Below are 8,100 nucleotides of genomic sequence, written 5' to 3'. Positions count from 1 at the left end.
ATACAAACAATTATAAGAACATATTATGAGCAACTCTATGCCAGCAAATTAGATAACCTGGAAGAAATGGATGCATTCCTAGAGATGTATCAACTACCAAAACTCAACCAGGAAGAAATAGAAAACTTGAACAGACCTATAACCACTAAGGAAATTGAAGCAGTCATCAAAAATCTCCCAACAAACAAAAGCCCAGGGCCAGATGGCTTTCCAGGGGAATTCTACCAAACATTTCAAGAAGAATTAATACCTATTCTTCTGAAACTGTTCCAAAAAATAGAAATGGAAGGAAAACTTCCAAACTCATTTTATGAGGCCAGCATTACCTTGATCCCGAAACCAGACAAAGACCCCATCAAAAAGGAGAATTACAGACCAATATCCCTGATGAACATGGATGCAAAAATTCTCACCAAAATACTAGCCAATAGGATCCAACAGTACATTAAAAGGATTATTCACCACGACCAAGTGGGATTTATCCCTGGGCTGCAAGGTTGGTTCAACATCCGCAAATCAACAACGTGGTACAATACATTAACAAAAGAAAGAACAAGAATTATATGATCCTCTCAATAGATGCAGAAAAAGCATTTGACAACATACAGCATCCTTTCTTGATCAAAACTCTTCAGAGTATAGGCAGAGAGGGTACATACCTCAATATCATAAAAGCCATCTATGAAAAACCCACAGCGAATATCATTCTCAATGGGGAAAAACTGAGAGCTTTCCCCCTAAGGTCAGGAACACGGCAGGGATGTCCACTATCACCACTGCTATTCAACATAGTATTGGAAGTCCTAGCCACAGCAATCAGACAACAAAAAGAAATCAAAGGCATCCAAATCGGCAAAGAAGAAGTCAAACTCTCACTCTTTGCAGATGATATGATACTTTCTGTGGAAAACCCCAAAGACTCCACCCCAAAACTGCTAGAACTCATACAGGAATTCAGTAAAGTGGCAGGATATAAAATCAATGCACAGAAGTCATTGGCATTCATATACACCAACAAGACAGAAGAAAGAGAAATTAAAGAGTCGATCCCATTTACAATTGCACCCAAAACCATAAGATACCTAGGAATAAATCTAACCAAAGAGACAAAGGATCTGTACTCAGAAAACTGTAAAATACTCATGAAAGAAATTGAGGAAGACACAAAGAAATGGAAAAACGTTCCATGCTTATGGATTGGAAGAACAAATATTGTGAAGATGTCAATGCTCCCTAGAGCAGTCTACACATTCAATGCAATCCCCATCAAAATACCATCCACTTTTTTCAAAGAAATGGAAAAATCATCCTAGAATTTGTATGGAACCAGAAAAGACCCCGCATAGCCAGAGGAATGTTGAAAAAGAAAAGCAAAGCTGGCGGCATCACAATTCCGGACTTCCAGCTCTATTACAAAGCTGTCATCATCAAGACAGTATGGTACTGGCACAAAAACAGGCACATAGATCAATGGAACAGAACAGAGAGCCCAGAAATGGACCCTCAACTCTATGGTCAACTAATCTTTGACAAAGCAGGAAAGAATGTCCAGTGGCAAAAAGTCTCTTCAACAAATGGTGTTGGGAAAATTGGATAGCCGCATGCAGAAGAATGCAACTGGACCATTTCCTTACACCACACACAAATATAGACTCCAAATGGTTGAAAGACCTCAATGTGAGACAGGAGTCCATCCAAATCCTAAAGGAGAACACAGGCAGCAACCTCTTCGACCTCAGCCGCAGCAACTTCTTCCTAGAAACATCACCAAAGGCAAGGGAAGCAAGGGCAAAAATGAACTATTGGGACTATATTAAGATAAAAAGCTTTTGCAAAGCAAAGGAAACAGTCCACAAAAACAAAAGACAACCAACAGAATGGGAGAAGATATTTGCAAATGACATATCAGATAAAGGGCTAGTATCCAAAATCTATAAAGAACTCATCAAACTCAACACCCAAAGAACAAAGAATCCAATCAAGAAATGGGCAGAAGACATGAACAGACATTTCTCCAAAGAAGACATCCAAATGGCCAACAGACACATGAAAAAGTGCTCAATATCGCTCAGCATCAGGGAAATCCAAATCAAAACCTCAATGAGATACCACCTCACACCAGTCAGAATGGCTAAAATTAACAAGTCAGGAAACGACAGATGTTGGCGGGGATGCGGAGAAAGGGGAACCCTCCGACACTGTTGGTGGGAATGCAAGCTGGTACAGCCACTCTGGAAAACAGTATGGAGATTCCTCAAAAAGTTGAAAATAGAGCTACCATATGATCCAGCAATTGCACTACTGGGTATTTACCCCAAAGATACAAAAGTAGGGATCTGAAAGGGTACGTGCACCCCGATGTTTATAGCAACAATGTCCACAATAGCCAAATTGTGGAAAGAGCCAAGATGTCCATCGACAGATGAATGGATAAAGAAGAGGTGGTATATATATACAATGGAATATTATGCAGCCATCAAAAGGAATGAGATCTTGCCATTTGCAACAATGTGGATGGAACTGGAGGGTATTATGTTGAGCGAAATAAGTCAAACAGAGAAGGACCATGTATCATATGACCTCACTGATATGAGGAATTCTTAATCTCAGGAAACAAACTGAGGGTTGCTGGAGTGGGGGGTGGGGTGGGAGGGATGGGGTGACTGGGTGATAGACACTGGGGAGGGTATGTGCTCTGGTAAGCGCTGTGAATTGTGCAAGACTGTTGAATCTCAGATCTGTACCTCTGAAACAAATAATGCAATATATGTTAAGAAAAAAAAAAGAAGAAGAAGAAGGTATCGGGAGGGGAAGAATGAAGCGGGGGAAATCGGAGGGGTAGATGAACCATGAGAGACGATGGACTCTGAAAAAGAAACTGAGGGTTCTAGAGGGGAGGTGGGTGGGAGGATGGGTTAGCCTGGTGATGGGTATTGAGGAGGGCACATTCTGCTTGGAGCACTGGGTGTTATGCACAAACAATGAATCATGGAACACTACATCTAAAACTAATGATGTAATGTATGGGGATTAACATAAGAATAAAAAAATTAAAAAAAAAAAAGATACATCTCCAAAAGCTAGTGAAACAAAAGCAAAGATGAACTTTTGGGACTTCATCAAGATAAAAAGCTTCTGCACAGCAAAGGAAACAGTCAACAAAACAAAGAGGCAACCCACAGAATGGGAGAAGCTATTTGCAAATGATACTACAGATAAAGGGCTGGTATCCAAGATCGATAAAGAACTTCTCAAACTCAACACCCAAAAAACAAATAATCAAGTCAAAAAATGGGCAGAAGACATGAACAGACACTTCTCTGAAGAAGACATACAAATGGCTAACAGACACATGAAAAAATGTTCATCATCATTAGCCATCAGGGAAATTCAAATTAAAACCACATTGAGATACCACCGTACAGCAGTTAGAATGGCAAAAATGGACAGGGAGAGAAACAACAAATGTTGGAGAGGTTGTGGAGAAAGGGGAACCCTCTTACACTGTTGGTGGGAATGCAAGTTGGTACAGCCACTTTGGAAAACAGTGTGGAGGTTCCTCAAAAAGTTAAAAATAGAGCTACCCTACAACCCAGCAATTGCACTCCGGGGTATTTACCCCAAAGACATAGATGTAGTGAAAAGAAGGGCCATATGCACCCAATGTTCATAGCAACAATGCCAGCAATAGCCAAACTGTGGAAAGAGCCAAGATGCCCTTCAACAGATGAATGGATAAAGAAGATGTGGTCCATATATACAATGGAATATTACTCAGCCATCAGAAAGGATGAATACCCAACTTTTACATCAACATGGATGGGACTGGAGGAGATTATGCTAAGTCAAATAAGTCAAGCAGAGAAAGTCAATTATCATATGGTTTCACTTATTTGTGGAACATAAGGAATAACATGGAGGACATTAGGAGAAGGAAGGGAAAAATGAAGGGAGGGAAATCGGTGGGACAGATGAACTATGAGAGACTATGGACTCTGAGAAACAAACAGGGTTTTAGAGGGGAGAGGGGAGGGGGGATTGGTTAGCCTGGTGATGGGTATTAAGGTAAGGAGGGCACATACTGCATGGAGCATTCGGTGTTAAACGAAAACAATGGATGTGGATCACCACATCAAAAACTAATGATGTATTATATGGTGAGTAACATAACATAATAAAATTAAAAATAAATAAATAAATAATAATTGGAGATGAATAGTTGAACAATTGTTGAGGGAGCTTAGTACAGAAAATGGATAATGCAAACTAGAAGGATCTTACAAAAATGGCACAAACACGGGTAGGCTCCATAATGGGGTGAGGGTGGATGCTAGAAGCTCTATAGAACTTTTTCCTATGTTTCCATCTAGAAGGTTTGTAGTTTTAAGCTTTACATTTAAGTCTATAATCCATGTGAGTTGGATTTTGTATATGATATGAAGTATGGGTTGAAGTTTTTTTTGTTTTTTTTTTTTTGCACATGTATGTTTAATTGTTCCAACACCATTTGTTTAAAAGACCACATTTTCTCTGCATATTAACTTGGCACCTTTCTTCAAAAATCAATGCATAATAAATGTGTGTCTGTTTCTGGACGCTCCCTTTTGTTCCACTGATCTGTATCTTCATCATTTCATCTGTACCCCACAAAACAGCTCTGTTTTTGAAGCCAAGATGGTGTTTCACTGTACATGCAATTTCATACAAGTTACTTTACTCAACACTGATTTCCTCAGCTTCAATATGGGGGTAATAATACCCACTTTTCAGGATTGTATGAGAATTAAAATTAGTGCAGATAAAGCATCTATCTCAGTATCCAGGGTATGGTAGGCCCTCAGGAATTCTTAGTAATTCTTTCCATCCATTCTCTACATTGTAAAATTTAGTAATCTGGCAGATAATTCCAGACACCCTCTAGGAAGATCACACTCTGTTTCATATCTAGTGTGTTAACTAATCCAGAGCATTTTTATATCTCTTAAGAAGGTGGCCATAGGGGCACCTGGGTGGCCCAGTTGGTTGAATGTCTGCCTTTGGCTCGGGTCATGATCTCAGGGTCATGGGATCGGGTCCTGCGTCGGGCTCCCTGCTCTGTGGGGAGCCTGCTTCTCCTTTTCCTTCTGCCTGCTGCTCCCCCTGCTTGTGCTCTCTCTCTCTCTGACAGATAAATAGATAAAATCTTTAAAAAAAAAAAGTGGCCATAATCAAAACTTCTTATTTTCTGCACAGAGCCTTCTTAACCCTTATACTGCTGGGTGCCTTAGCTATTGTCTATTATTCAGCTTTTCATCCAAAGATCCAGGTTTCCTCCATTTGGGAACCAACCTAATGTTCATCTTGATTTTGAATAGTGCATCCTTTCTGCTCCTTCTCTTTCTTTTTTTTTTTAAAGATTGTCAGAGAGCACAAGCAGAGGGAGTGGCAGGCAGAGAAGCAGGCTCCCCACCGAGCAAGGAGCCTGATGTGGAACTCGATCCCAGGACCCTGGGATCATGACCTGAGCTGAAGGCAGACACTTAATTGACTGAGCCACCCAGGGGTCCCTGCTCCTTTTTTTTCTTTCTCCTTTTTCCTAAAAATTCTGATTTTGATTTCCTTTAGCTTATGTGTCTTTATCTCATAGAGACACAGGAAATTGTTCTCTTTCCATTAACAGCCCAAAGATTATGATTGGATCAAAGCATTATATGCCTACTGCATGGTTACCTCAATTATCAGGACTCTACAAACTTAACAATGTCCAGGTCAGGAGACCAAATTGCCTCAAAGTTTGAGAGCCCAGGAATTGTGACCTGAGCTAGTGTGCTTTCCAAGAGTGATTCTTCATCTCAGTTTCTGTTAAGATAAATGAAATGAGGTGTGCCTGGGTGTCGCAGTCAGTTAAGCATCTGACTCTTGGTTTTGGCTCAGGTCATGATCTCAGAGATTGAGCCCCAAGTTGGGCTCTGTGCTCAGCGTGGAATCTGCTTGAGATTCTCTCTCCATCTGCCTCTGCCTCCCTGCCCTGCTCATGCTCGCTCTCTCAAATATTTAAAAAAAAAAAAAAAAGATAAGTGAAATGATACCAGCATGCCAATCCATGACATCAAAGAACAGATTCCTCCAGGCAAGAAAAGAGCCAGGAACACCTTATGTGCCAATGATATTCATGTTGCTTTTGGTAACAGATTGCACTAGTGGCAGATTGGAATCCAGAGAAGATGTAATTAAAGCCTCCCTTCATTAACTAAAACTCTTAGAGGCAGTCTCTATGGTCAAAAAGGTGGGAAGAATATTTAGGAAGAGTTTTGTAGACTGAAATGGTTCTCTATATGAAAGATATAATTATTTCCATTGTTAGAGAAACAACTCAAACTGTATGCATTCCCCATCACTAGTGTTATTTCTATTTACAGAAAGATGTAAATAAAAATGTCATTGACCTGAAATCAAAGGACCTGCTTCTGTCCATTATTCACAGTATAGTAAACCATTTCCTGCTCCCTAAACTGAGAATGATAATGGAATAATAATCTTGGCTCTGCCTAATTAGTAGGACAATTGTGATAACTGAATGAGATAAATATATAATGAAGCCCAAAAGTAAAACTTCAAAAAGGAATTCATAAAGGAAATGCTGTAAACACACATGCAAATGAACAAACAAAAAACCACACAAACAAACACATCCTGGAAGCAGGATAATACAGATTATTTTTAGGAAAGAACAGAAGGAAGAAAGTTCAAAGGCATTGTGAAGAGTTTGTAACCTGGCAGAAGATACTAGTATATAATGCATATGTCTAAAGAGATGATCATTATTGATCACTGTGGAGAGCTAAATATACACTCAGAAGAAAGTGTTTAAGTGCCATAGAGGTGAAACGTGATGATTGCTTTTCTGAGGCAGAGTGTGAATCAATGGATGTTGACCAGCATCTGGAATTGACCAAATGGAGTGATCAGCAATTCCTACAGTGATCAAGAGAAAATAAGAATAAGATAGAATTGAAGTACACTGCATCCCCTCCATAGACACTTAAGCATGGCAGAAAAAGATGACAGCAAGGTGCAGTGTAAGCATGTGTTCCCAGTAAAGTTTAGGGAGCGACTTCTTGCAAGACAGTAACTTTGGCAGATGGTGTAGGAAATATATATCTGTTGAGTGATGGGTCTATAGCAAGTTAATCAGCAGCAGGAAGGCTGACAGCAGCTGGACATGCAGCAAGGACAGCAGCAGGTGGTTCTACGGCAGGTGGTGTGGCAGGAGGTTGGGCAGCAGCAAGGCTAGCACCAGATGGACCCACAGCCCTGGGCTAGGCATCCAGGCAAGCAGCAACAGGTGGGGTGGTAGCAGGTCCTCCTGCAGAACTCGGGGGTACAATAGGCTGGCTGACAGCGGCTGGACCCACAGCAGGTTTGTCCACAGCCACTAGAACGACAGGAGCTGGGCCAGCAGCAGGTGGTCCTGCAGCAGGTGGTCTGACAGCAAGTTGGGCGGAAGCAGCAAGGCTGGCAGCAGAGGGACCCACAGCAGCTGGACCCACTGCCGCCTTCTCCACAGCTGCCGCATTACCCGCAGCAGATGGGCCAGCACCGGGTGGTCCTACAGCATGTAGGCTGGCAGGAAGGGGAACAGCAGCACGAGTTGGTCATAGTGTCACAGGTGGAGAGGGGGCTTCTGTTCAGAGGTGAGGTTTTCAGTTTCTGACTGGGGCCTCCTTACATTCTGGAGATTTCATACACTGAACACCCTGAAGTGTGGACCAAGAGCAGGACTTTCCTTGTTGTTGTTTACAACCTTTTCCATAGTCACTGGGAGCTGATAGAAGAGAAAGTCCACTTTTTGTTATGAATTTTAAGAGAATAAGTGCTTAATGTGTTTACTAATCTACATTAACTCACAGAAACGTTTTTAGATGAAGACAAGGTGGTCACATCAGCATCATTCTTATTTCAATAATTTCATCACGTGACATAACGACCCCTGGCCTGGGAAGTGGTTGGCGAGTCACGTCAGTGGTCCTTCCCAAATATTGGTCTTAGGTTCCATGTACATTAGGACTAACCGTGAGATGAGGGGCATGATTGTTGTTGGTATGTTCATAGAGATGAATT

General features: G+C 41.3%; 1 pseudogene; it reads right to left on the bottom strand.

Annotated features, from left to right (window-relative positions):
• Positions 1-6,283: 6,283 nt before the first annotated feature.
• LOC118024878 lies at positions 6,284-7,638 on the bottom strand (annotated as a pseudogene).
• Between the last annotated feature and the right edge of the window lie 462 nt (positions 7,639-8,100).

Source organism: Mirounga leonina, unplaced genomic scaffold, assembly GCF_011800145.1.
Source record: "Mirounga leonina isolate KUSES-001 unplaced genomic scaffold, KU_Mleo_1.0 Mir_200, whole genome shotgun sequence".
NCBI classification, from domain to species: Eukaryota; Metazoa; Chordata; class Mammalia; order Carnivora; family Phocidae; genus Mirounga; species Mirounga leonina.
This window is presented reverse-complemented; position numbering and strand designations above follow the sequence as displayed.